Consider the following 12,258-nt stretch of genomic DNA (forward strand, 5'->3'; position numbering starts at 1 on the left):
CTTGAAGACAAAGTTGGCAATCGTTAATCAGGCCTTTAGTCGCCCTAGGCGTCTTCGGTGCTACTCCTCAGCATCACTCTCAAGAAATAAATGAATGAGGTTCACCAAAGCATGTCTATTTCTCAATACACCTTCAAGAATTTCTGATTCTTTCGCAGAGGACTAACCTTTTATCACATCCCATTCTGTTTTCCGCCGAATGACAACCAAAAGTGCGACTCCCAACCTGAACATTTCAACCAAATCAGGATATCGATGTTTCAAACTTACGTTACGTATCTCAAATAGTAGATGAAGACAAATATCGAAGTACTTCATAATTGAAGTAAATCAAGTTGTGTTTAATATTTACTTGAAGTTTGCGATGAAATAACATATTGATTTTTAATTGATAGCTGTGAAGGAATGAGTTTGGCCTTGATGATCTGGACTCTCCCTAACCCATCTTGAGCCCAAATAATGTTTAAGTTTTGTGAGGCAATTGACTTGACCACTCTTGGAGAAATAGTTATGGAAATGATCCAATTACCCTTCAAGTGTTTTGATGGTCACAAACACATTTAATTGAAGAATAAACACAAATTAAATGTAATTAAATACATTTTTGATTGAAGAATAAACACAAATTAAATGTAATTAAATACATGATATTAAATGTTTTTATGGTCACAAACACGTTTAAGATTTTTCTTTTCATAGTGCTTGAACTACTCGGATGCGTACGCTCTTTATTTGTCTGATTAAGATTAAGATAAACACATATAAAACCAACCACCCAAATAGAGAGTGTACGCATCGGAGTAGTTCAAGCACTATGAAAAGAAAAATCTTAAGCAGTTAGAATTTTGTTTGAGAGAGAATTTTTTCACACAAATTTGTGAGTGAGAGATGTATATTAATATTATTTAAATTATAATTCAAATATTTGAATTTGAGTTACAACTTGTCTACAATCAGACTCTACAATTTGTTGATACTTCAACTATAACTCAGACTCTTCTTGATCAGTTGATATAAGATCAATCGAGGATAGAGTTAGTTACCGTGGATTTGAATTTGAAATTGAATTTAGAGGCTTACCCTTTACTCCTCTGCAAGGTCATTGGTTGAGAACAAACAATGAGCTTGGATTTTTAAAAAAATTGAATAGCGGAGCTGATAAGTCTTTGGTGAGAATGTCCGCGATTTGGTCTCCTGTGGGAACGAATCGGATTGAAAGATTTTTTGTGGCGACTTGTTCGCAAACAAAATGATAGTCAATCTCGATGTGTTTGGTTCATGCATGAAAGACCGGATTAGCGACAATGTAAGTAGTTCCAATATTATCGCAATATAGAGTTGGTGCAGAAGTGACAACCCCAAGTTCATGTAGTAGCTGACGTAACCATATCAACTTAGCGGTAGCATTAGCAACCCTTTGTACTTAGATTCTATAGAGGAGTGGGCAACAATGGGTTGTTTCTTGAAACTCCAAGATATTAAGTTAGGGCCCAAGTAGACACAATATTCACTTGTAGATTGTTAATCAATAGTTGAACTGGCCCAATCAGCGTCACTAAAGGCAGTGAGAGAAAGATTAGTTGTGGGCCGAAATAGAAATCCATGGGATGGGGTCTCTTTTAGATAACAAAGAATTCGTTTAACCGCAACCCAATCATCAATTGTAGGGCGATGCATTTATTGACAAACCTATTGACAGCAAATGTTATAACAGGGTGTGTGAGAGTCAAAATCTGAAGGGCACCCACTGTACTTCTATATTGGGACGGATCATCATAGAGGGGACGTTCCTTAGAAGTTTCCTTGGTGATGGAGGTCGGGGTTGCTATTGATTTTGCTTCATGCATATTGGTCCTTCGCAAAAGATTTGAAGAATATTTTGACTGGCAAAGATGTAAACCATGAGACGACCCCTAAAAAGTAGTTTAAATCACCGATCTTTGATGGCGAATTCCTTGCCAATGGCTATAATGACAGAATTAACCTTGGAAGAACTAGATCCAATAAGGAAAATGTCGTCCACATATACAAGAAGATAGATTGTTTGATTTGCTGAAGTATGGAAATATAGTGTTGTATCAGATGAGGACTGTGAGAATCCCAGAGTGAGAAAATCACTGCCAAGTCAATGAGACCATGCCCTAGGGGCCCGTTTTAAACCATATAAAGCGTTCTGAAGGTGACATACATAAGTAGGTCTCTCTGGTTCAATGAAACCCTGTGGTTGAACCATGTAAACCTTTTCAGATAATTCACCATTTAAAAATGCATTTTGAACATCCAATTGGCGAATAGTCCATCCGTGGGCAACTGCTAGTGATAAAATCAAGCGTGTTGGAAAATGTCATATCAGCATTGCCACATCTGCCTCCATTAGTTTTGATGATAATAAACATAATTTACTAATGTCTACATTAAGCTGTGTTTTTTGTCTAGCTCATTCCTGAAGTGGATCGATTCCAGCTCATTGGACCAAACTCATTGGATACTCAAGCCCAAGTCAAGTCAAGCAATCTTGGACAAAGAACCAAAGTCAAGATGAGTATCAAGTTCAATGCACAAGAAGATGCAAAGATCAAATCTAGAATAAAGACTTAGATGAATTTAGGACTTATGACACTTTCACATACATGAATATGTAATCACACCAATTATATGCATTTCATGTCACTAGACTGACCTAGGACATAGTAGGAAGGTTTATGTGGCTTGGGTTTGACAAAAAAGACCAAAAACCCAAGCCAAATCCAAGTCCTAAATTAAGTCAAGCTATTGTGCACCAGACGGTCGTTCGTCTGGTCACAGTAGGCCAGTCGGAATATCCGTCTAGCTTGTCGTATGTCTGGTCCTGATTCAAGCCCAACGGCTATTTCTTGAGACGGAGCTCCTTCGGAGTAAAATTTCACTGAAATTTTATATTCGTGGGGAGGTTGGGCCAAGCAATTGGAGGACTTCTTTATAAGCCCAACCACCCCCATTTGAGGGGTTCTACCTTTCCATTTGACCTATTACTCCCTCACAAGTCTAAAAGAAATTACTTGAGTGATCTAGCATTGATTACTAGTCTTCCAACTCCATCCAACTTTGAAGAACATTCCAAAGTTGTCAAGCAAGCTCATTGAAGTCAAGCTTGGAGTAATTGAAGGTCATTAAGACTTCTTATTGGTGCATTGCATTTCTTTAAGCATTCATTCATTGCATCACACTCACACAAGGGGTAAAGTGTTACTCCTCTTGTTAGGTAATATCCATTGCTTCTTATACTTGTATTGATTGTTTCAATTCTAGTCTAGATTGATTAGAATTGGTAGAGGGTGCTCTTGTGCTATTTAGAACAAAGATTGTAAAAAGGTGCTCTTGCCCTACTTAGTGAACAAACATTGTAAATAGTACTCTTACCCCGTAATAAAGATTGTAAGGGTTTGATTCTCTACCCCCCGTATTGAAAGATAATCAATAGTGGAATACTCTCATGAGGCCAAGAGAGGAGTGGACGTAGACTTGTAAAGTCGAACCACTATAAACTCTTGTGTTGTGATTGCTTGTTATTAACTAATTTCATTTATATCTTCAATTTATATTGAAATTACAATTAAACCAAGAATTTGGGACAATCCACTAGATACAACCTAATCACCCCCTCTAGGTTGTATTAACAAAGCGTATGGTAGTAGGTTTGATAACAACACTAAAAGTATCAAAATAATCAATTCCTTCACGTTGATAAAATCCTTTAGTGACCAAACGAGCCTTAACATGAAACAGAGCCATCATTGTTTTGTTTGATTTTGTAAACCCATTTATTTCCAATCAAATTCATTTGGGCCGATGAGGAATTAGACTCTAAGTACCATGACGTAAGAGAATCAAATTCGTCACTCATAGCAAGCCTTCATTTGGGGTCTTTACTAGCAGTGGTATATGAGGTGGGTTATGTTTCAAGATTATCAACAAAAGAGGTGACTAGGAGGTTCAGTTTAGAGATGGGTTTGGGATGACCCGTCTTGGATCGGATTTGCACATGGTAAGGTTAAGGTTGAGTTGGTTGGGATGGTGCAGGTGGGTTATGGGCAAGGGTTTTGGCTAGGTTTTTAGGTGGGTTATGGGCTAGGGTTTCGGGTGCAGTGAGAGGTTGAAATAGAGTTTTCAAAATTTCAAAACTTGAATTTGAATTTCGACTGGGAAAGGAGAGTTCAAATTTTGAATTTGAATTAGAAGTTCGGGTGGGGTGGGAAAATTCAAATTTTGAATTTGAATTGGAAATTCCGGGTGGGATGGGAGATTTCAAAATCTGAATTTGAATTTGAAAAGAGATTATCAGCTGAAACTATGGTAGGAGTGGAGTGAGAGTGGGAAGGGTGGTTGGGAGGTTGAGTTGCGAAGGGAAACTTAGTTTCATAAAAAAACTACATGTCTAGAGATGTAGGATTGGCCAAGAGTTGGATCATAACGTACATACCCCTTGTGTGAGTTGCTGTATCCAAGAAAGATACATTGCTTGGAGCGATATTGCAGCTTGTTTTTGTTCTAAAGCTGTAACCAAGGAAAACATGCACATTCGAAGATTTTGAAAAATCAAAGATCTGGATCTTTGTGATATAATACCTGAAATGGAGATTTATTCCCAAGTATTTGTATAGGCATTCTATTAATTAAGAAGATAGTCATTTCAAAGGCAGCTGGCCAGAAAATAAGGGGGACTGAAGCACGAGCCATATGAGCGAGATCTGTTTCAACTATATGTCTATACTTCCGTTCCGCTCTCCCATTCTGTTCAGAAGTGTGTGGGCATGAGTACTGATGAGATATACCATTCTCTTTAAAAAAAATGATCAAAGTATTCATATTGGAATATTGGAATTAAAGACATTGGCTGCATAATAATAGAATTGCTTAAATACTGAAATTGTATCAGAACAACATACAAGTGGAAAAAGCCATGTAAATCTACTGTAATTATCCAAGAAAGAAATATAATAACTATAACCTTGCGTAGATGGTGACAGAGGGCCTCCAAATATTAGAGTGCAATAACTGGAATGGAGATACAACCCTTGATTTATTCAACTTGAAAGGTAATTTATGTGATTTTCCCATCTGGCATGGGACACACAAAACTAGTGAAGTAGATAAGGTTGGTGCAGGCCAAAACTGCGAAAGAGAGATCCAAAGTTCTCTTCGACGGATGCCCTAATCGGTCATGCCACACTTCTTGAGACACGTTCGCTAAGATGAACAGAGGGAGATGCGGATGGTGGATGGAAGTGATAGAGGCCAACTTCAATTGATCCTTGAAGTATAATAGTCCCCATTTTGAGATCCTTTACAAAACAAGAACTTAGATGAAATTCCACATAAACATCATTATCACGCGTAAATTTACTCACAAAGAGAAAATTTTTAATAATAGAAGGAACATGTAGCACTTCAGATAAAGTAAGAATTTTTGAAGGGGTTGATAGAGAAGCACTTCTAATATTTTTTATATGCAAACCTAAGCTATTACCAATGTGAAGTTGATCAATACCATAGTAAGGCATTGTTGTATCCTTGTGGGTTACATTGGATGTAACATGATGAGTGGCATTTGAGTTAGGGTATCAAGAAGGATCGAATGAAGCAGTGGGTGCTGCTAAGAAAGCTTCTAGAGAAGAATTCAGCCTGAAGACATTGTCACTTGGTGCATAACGAAAATAACATTGCATCGCCGTATGATCAGTTTTGTTGCAAATCTGACAAGAAACCATCGGGGTAGGGAGGATAGGTGGAAGATGTTTTGCATGTCGACCCCGATTGGAGTAACCTCGAGCTTGTCCTCTGCCATAGTTGTGAAAGGGGCCACGATTTCGGTTAGTGGGTGGGTGGGGGGTTGATCTAGTGGATAAATTAACTTCTGATGAAGGCAAGAAAAGTTGTTATCTTGTTTGATCTTTGAAGATTTTTTGATTCAGTAAAAGGCCTATGAAATCATTAAGGGGAAGAGGGTCAAGATGAGAGGTAATAGAGGTGGCAAGTGATTCATATTCATGGCCTAGGCCATGAAGCATTGTGAGGATAATATCAGCATCAGAAACTGAGTGAGCAGCAACGACAAGATGATCAACAATAGATTTAATGTTCTTAATATATTTGGCCATAGAAGAGTGGCCTTTGCGAATTTGCAAGAGTTGGTATTTCAGTTGCATTATGCGGGCTTGAGATTGGAAGGCATAAGTCCGTTCAAGGGAACTCCAAGTAGTGTGGGAAGTGGTGAGACCAACAACTTGAGAAAAAACACTTTCAAAAAGGGAGGAGATGATTCAAGATAAGATCTGGTATTGCTTGCGCCATTAAGAATATGCAAGGTTAGGAATGGATGTTGGTGTGGGTGATGTGGTGGAGGGATTGGGTATGGTTTGAGGAGGAGCTAAATTGGTTCCATTGACATAGCCATAAAGGTCATGTGCAGGAAGTAAAGGGAGAAATTGCGATTTCCAAAGGAGATAGTTGCTTCGATCAAGCTTTACAGGTAGGAGAAGAATTATGTTGGTAGGTGATGAGCACATTTATGTGTGAAATCTTAGGGCATAAAGCATGCATTTTACATACTTAGAGTGGAGCTACCTTATGTTTTATGTTGTTTTTGCAGATTTTATGAATTTTTAGGACTTGAGCGAATATCTGGAGTTTTGGGTATTAAACATGCGATTTTACATATTAAGAGGTCCATTCAAATTCTCAAGTGTAAAAGTGAGCCTGATTTGGAGCATGATGGGCTAGAGATACAATTATGGGCCAACTCCAAAATACCTTGTAAAATTAGATTAGGATTTTATTTTATTTTTCTTTATTGTAATTGAGAATTGTATGGGGCCCACAATTAGTCAAAGATTAGAATTTTCTATTTTTCTAGAAGATTTTATTTTTTTAAAATTTTATTTATTTATCTAATTAGTTTTTCTCTCTCTCTCTCTCTCTCTCTCTCTCTCTCTCTCTCTCTTCCCACTTTCTATTCCTTTCACTATTTTGTTTTCCTTAATTATCCCAAAATCACTTTTCTAAAAGTATATATTTTCTTTCCTTTCCTTCTTCACTCTTTCTCTTTCTTCTCCACATCCACTACGTGTAAGTAAAGTAAAGTTTTATATTTATTTATTCCTTCTTTCCACTTTCCCTCTTCACGTATTTTTTCTCCACACATTCTTTCTCTCTCCCTTGGAATTTCTAACGGATTTTGCTCTTTCTTTATTTGCTTTCTTTTTCTATTTTACTCTTTTGTTATTATTATTATTACTAGTATCATTATTATGTATTATTATTTTATTTCCTTGTTTGTAAATTACTCTCCTTCTCCTATAAATATTACCTCCTCCTTAGGTCTAGTTTACACTTTATTTTTATCTTTAGTTTATTTTAGTTTTGCACTTTCTATTCTCTTTAGCTTGTGATACGGGAAAAATCATTGTTGAACCGAGTTTGCCCTTGGTTTAACCCTCGACCCCGGTTGGGAAGAAACGAACCGACTCGCATCTGAGCGAGTCGGTTTAAAGATAGCTTGCTGAGGAAGAAACTTGACTCAGTGAACAAGCACACCCGAATTTGTAATTACCGAGTGGACGAATCGTCAAGGAGACAGTTAACGACACTTACGGGAGCAAACGATCATGCTTACTGGGATAACTGTCACGCTATGATCGTGCTAACAAAAATAGTTATTCATTATACCTCCAACGAATGGATCTATTATCAACGGATCTAATCGTTAAGATCGGACAAAGAAGGCTCAAAAAAATCCAACGAAGGAGATTCGAAGGTAAACACTATATAAGACATGACCTACGTGCAAGAGAGGTATTTGAATCGTATTCTCAATACTTGCATTCATACTTTTGCTCTGTACTCAAGCAGAGCCTTTTATGATCAGTTCATCAACTGACTTAGCCTTCGGAGGTGGACTCCTGACCCCAACAGTTGAGCCACGTCTAATGATTGTTTTGCAGGTCATTCATCAGTGATCTAAGGGCTGAGCGGATTTTGGATGCATCATTTGTCACACCCCACCCAGCTGGATCCGGTCATACCCGAATACCCGTGGGGGTGATACACCGCAAGATCTAGGTTCAGTGACAAATCCATACAAAACAGGATATAGCATAATTAATTGGACAAAAATAAATCAAGTTCAAGTAATAAATTATCAAAATCGAAATAATGGTTACAGTCATCCATTACGTCAAAATAAAAGGTATAATCAGAGTTTTGAAAAGAAAAGAGAGTAGGTTTATTCGCAGCGGAAAAACTAAATTAGACTAGTTCTCTAATGGAATCCCACCCAAAAGAATAGTCTTGATACTGGCATGAAGCTCCATGTGCATCCACTTCTTTTTCGATCACTCCTTCAAGAAGATATGTTGGTAACGCATCCTCCATTTGGAAGAAGTCCTCATAACCTGCAACATAATCTAAAAGAAAAAAAGACATATAAAAGGAATGAGTTCAACAGAACTCAATGAGGTCAACTCAACATCATATCACACATTCATTCTCAAGATTCCACATCACACATATAACATGAATATCAATAATGTAATTAATGACAATGATATGATATGTGAATGATTATGCTCCTAACTCTATCATGAAGTCTCTATGGTAGACACGCATTAAGTCATACACCAGTCTTCTTTGGGCGGTCTCATCACTCTTCCCTCACGGCTCTGATGCACGTCTGTTGGGTTCTCCGCGGTTGTTGTGTAAAGTCCTGTCAAGCCATGGTTGGGGATTAGGTCACCACTCTCTCACATCACCATTGGTATAAGATCTGGCGCGTGTCAAGGATAATCCTAAGCCAATGCAAAGTCATACGGTCTCGTACTACATGTGGTATAGATACTTCCCCTATGGCACCAACCAACTCGGTTCAGTATCCAATATCTCCCCTCATGCCTAGTGCCCTGTTGGTTCGAAACTTTCCCACCTAGAGTCAACGTATCCTATGGCACCAACCAACTCGGACTACGTTGACCCCTAACCCTATAGTCATCCACATATAATGGACAGGATGTTCTCCATGTCCTCTCACGGGTCATTTCACTGGTCTTGAGAGCCCATGAGCCCTTGTCTATTATATGCAACCCTACCATCTCATGATGATAGTGGGCCTGCTTGACACACAGGACCCAGCCACTAACATCACAGGTTACCCGGCTTCAATACCCCTGCCGAAAGGGTAGTAGTACTCATGAGGTCACCTAACCAAACACTTCTAGACATGCCCTAAATATGTAAATCAGTAATCGGGAAAGAGCCAAGGGCACCATAGGAATGCGTCTCATACCGCCTCCTCTGGTATCCTATGGCAAGAAATGCCAAAAGGGCATTCCCCATTCCCAACCACAATATAAGCAATCATATAATATCACTAGGGCAATGGGTGAACCCACAACCCTAGTAGAAAATACAAGGTAGAAGAAATAATAATATTTCTCTCTCATACAATCACATTCCATTTCATAACAACAATAATAGATTTCAAAGCAGGAGCAACATCAGAAGTAATAATAAACATATATTATAGCAATTCATATTTAACAAAAGACATAAAATAACCATAAGATAATACTAAAACAATACAAGATATCAATAATGAAAAGTAACTAACATCATTACACATGTAATATAAAGTTAAGTATAATCCTCACCTTTTATTTTGTTCTTCCTCCAAATCCAAGAATCCACTCCCACAAATTAGTGATTAAAGATATATTAACCTATTTATGCAAAAGAAATAATTATCACAAATTAGAGCCAATTTGGGTTTCAAAGAATATCCTAAATCTTCCAAAGAAAACCCAAATCTGAAAAACTAGGTTAAAAAAGGTAGTTCTCAACCTTACTATTGAATGGTCTTTAATTCGTCACCAATTCGAAGTTTATAATGAAGCAAAACTTTGGAAAAGTCTAATTGGAAACAAAAGGATCCTATGGGTACCTTCAATTTTATTAAATTTGACCCATCTCAAAAAGCCCCAAATTTGACTATCATAAATCACCCGTGTGTGACCAGAGGAGTCAAATTCTAAAATCTTTTGCAAGGAGATAAACCAATACTCCCAAATTCAAGGGAAACATTAATATAAGAAAATATAAGCATCTAGGGTACCTATCATTATTCCCTTTCATAGATCCCTTAAAATAAGATTAAAGAAATTACTCCCACAAACTAGGAAGGGACATTAATATAATAAAGGAAAGCATCCAAGATACCTAACAACCTTCCCTTTCAAGATCTCCACAAAAGAAGAGAAGATAAATTCTCGCCAACTATGATTAAAGGGAAGGGTTAAAGAAAACTAACCTTTCGTAGTAATTTTGCAAAGATTCCGATCACATACACCTTCAGAAGAATGGAAATTGCTCCTCTCTTTCATTTCTCCTTTTCTCCAAAGCCTCCGCCTCTTTCTAACCTCCAAAAATGCGTTTACGGATGAGATAAAACATAAATAGGGCTTAAAATCCGTATTTCCAATTTTGCCCCTAAACAGAAAATGGGATGGGGTTGGTTCACCCAAACGAACTTCGATTTCAATAATTTTTGGCTCGTTGGAAAGGTCTTTCGATGATATTCAATTTGATATCTTATTCGCGTCAATCGGATTCTCCATCATTGATCTACAGATATTCCAAAATTACCCTTTTTACACTATCGAGACTAATCTTCTCTCTTCACTTAAACTCTAAGAGAGTTTTTGAGTCATTATAAGGGTCATCTACCAACATTGATTCAATTTCCAATCCTTCGGGCTTGAATTGAATGGTCCACAATTGTCGCCGAATCAAGGCCCAGGTTCTCGGTCTTAAAACCATGGGTTAAAGGGGTAGAAATCCGAGGGATTTCACATCATTTGGTGCCGTTTGTGGGAAACGCTTCAGAAAGTCATGGTTACCAGATCAGCAGCAGCAGCGGCTGGGGCGGCTTAGCGAGATGCTAACACTCAACTTCCTATAAGAAACCCGAATGATATCCCTGAAGGAAGTCAAGATCGTGAAGTACGTGAAGATGGTGGACAAGGGGGCAATGACCAATAACATCCTCCTAATCCACTCCAGCAGCAGTTGGATCAACTGCAGCTCCAATTTCTAGAGATGAATTAGACGCTTTGTACGTTGGTCAGACAAGTGGTGGTGCCGCAGGCTCTTGATCAGCGGGAAGCGAGAAGGCATGTAAGAGAAGGAGATGAAGTATTTACCTCTCTTCCACAAGGGCATTCCCCGCGAAGGGAAAGAAGGCTTCTGGAAGACCAGAATGTTGGTCAGAATTTCCGGGAGGATGCCCGGAGTCAAGGCAGAGAATCAAGAAGAATTGGAGAACTCCTTAGAAGAGACGAGTGATTTGAATGACCGCAAGGAAGCACAACATATTCAACAAGAAGGTTGGGCACAGGAGTGCGAACTCACTCCTCAACCCCCAGGCGTGCAGTTCGGGACAAAGCTCGTGTCACCGGTGGACATTCAGTGCATATTGGCCAAGAATTGGCTAATATTAATTAGAGACTCGGACAACTGTCCAGAGGAAAAATAACCGATGATATATATTCGGTCATTAGAAAGACCCCGTTCGTTGAAGTAATAGCCGGTATCAATTTCCTCATAATTTTCGGTTACCAACTTTTTCTTCATTCGATGGTTCGGGAGATCCTATTGCTCACATTAGTTACTACCAGCAAACTATGGCTATAGCTGGTAACTCAGATAAAATCCTGTGTAGGGTGTTTGGTTCTTCTTTGATAGGAGCAACACAAAAGTGGTTCTTGAATCTTCCCTCGGGAGGGATCATGGACTTTAAGGAGTTGGCGAGAAAATTTATTGGTAGATTCCAAAGCGAAATTCAGATCAAGAAGACCGAGGAAACCTTGTTCACTATAGGCAAGGGAAAAGTGAGTCAATTCGGGAATACCTGAAAAGATCCAATAGGGTCACGATGGAGATCGAGAATCTAGATGAACAGGTAGCTAAAATTGCTCTGTTCACTAGACTCACCAATTGGAGACTCTTGGAGTTATTACTTCAAGATATGCCTACCACCTATGCTGAACTGGTGCAAAGGTGTCAGAAGCAAGCGGAGGTAACAGAGATCCTGGATGCACATCAGGGAGACATGAAGGCCTCTACAAGAGAGCAGAAAGCTCCTGAGATAAAGCAAAAGCCCAAACAGAATGTTCGGGATCAAGTAGGAAGGCCCCGTACGGCGTGGTGACAGAGGTCTCTTGATCAAAGTGA

This window comes from Hakea prostrata, chromosome 6 (assembly GCF_041222555.1).
Source record: "Hakea prostrata isolate BN-2017 chromosome 6, UWA_Hpros_2, whole genome shotgun sequence".
In the NCBI taxonomy this organism is placed as follows: domain Eukaryota; kingdom Viridiplantae; phylum Streptophyta; class Magnoliopsida; order Proteales; family Proteaceae; genus Hakea; species Hakea prostrata.